Raw genomic sequence first — 1,488 nt, 5'->3', positions numbered from 1 at the left:
TTTGTCCACGACTTTCTTCATAGTTTCGCATAATCTGCTTTTCGGTACTAAATTTTCTCTTGAATGTTTCCAATATAATGATACACAGGAAGCACGAAGAGGTATATAATTTCGGACATGAATATTTATGAAAATATCCTCAGAAATATCGGAGATATTGATGATGATATTTTAGAATTTCTAAGTTCGATGGTTGATGGAGAAAGATTTTTCCGCAAGATTTTAACATGACTTCGGAGCAAGATATTCTCTAAAGATTTCAACGGATCCAGAATTACCTGATTCCTTTGAATATAGGATTTGGTCCTTGTATTTGTCCTTGGTCTCCTTCATGGTTAGCTCAATCTATTTTTCAATACCCAATTTTCTATCGAGCGTTCCCAACACTCCTTTCTTTATCATCAAACTTTTAGTCGTTTAGACCATCTACCATTTTTCTGTTTCCTCTGCATTTAATGCTATGATATCTGAATCATCGGTTATTAATCCAAGGTGGTTTCAGGAAAATTGTGTTTTTAGATGATTAAACGCTGATGGTAATATGGTGGAATATGAAAGGTTACCTGGTAACAATAAAAGAGCACGCGTATATATAAACGTTATAATAAGGTTCTTTCGTACGAAAAGTCGAAGTTGACTTGTTGGAGCTGTGACAAAATTGGCTAATTTTGAAAAGGGATCGCAAAGTTGTTTTTGTTAATAAATGCCAAAGGATCTGACGCGGCTACGTGTTGAACTTTTACTCAATTGCCGAGAGTTTCTCAGGTGCATAATTATATGCATAAATCTTTCCTTCCGTAGATGAAGTGCGGTTGATTCATCCTATCGATTGAGGTGTTTTCATGAATCATGAAAGGTTTGAACGCAGAATGTAATCGTGAAAATACAAATGAGGTTTAAGACAAAATCAAGTGGCAAACTTGAAGAATTGTTTAGTTTCATATGTTATATTCAATATTTTAATTCATTTTAATTGTCCAATGTTATTAGTTCACAGTCGATAGTCCACAGTTGACAGTGCAATCATTCATATATAGTTTAATATATAATATTTGAATTAATTAATACGTATCGTGACCCGTGTACATGTCTCAGACTCGATCACAACTCAAAGTATATATATTATTATAGAATCAACCTCAACCCTGTATAGAGAACTCGATCATTACTGCATATAGAGTGTCTATGGTGATTCCAAATAATATATATAGATGTGTCGATATGATATGTCAAAACCTTGTATACGTGTCCCGATATTTAAAGTGCGTAAAATAAATAACAGAAATTAAATGACAATAAATAAAATTGCGAGAATATAAATTGCGATAAAATAAATTGCGATAAATAAATTGCGATAAATAAAATGTAATACGGAATTAACAGTTAGCTAGGAACAGTTAGCTAGGATTTTGTTAGAGTGGTTTCTTAATAAAATATAATATTGTTAATTAGTCTGTTTCTAATCAATTTTTATTGTGTCCATTATTT

The sequence above is a fragment of the Rutidosis leptorrhynchoides genome, chromosome 8 (assembly GCF_046630445.1).
Source record: "Rutidosis leptorrhynchoides isolate AG116_Rl617_1_P2 chromosome 8, CSIRO_AGI_Rlap_v1, whole genome shotgun sequence".
In the NCBI taxonomy this organism is placed as follows: domain Eukaryota; kingdom Viridiplantae; phylum Streptophyta; class Magnoliopsida; order Asterales; family Asteraceae; genus Rutidosis; species Rutidosis leptorrhynchoides.
This window is presented reverse-complemented; position numbering follows the sequence as displayed.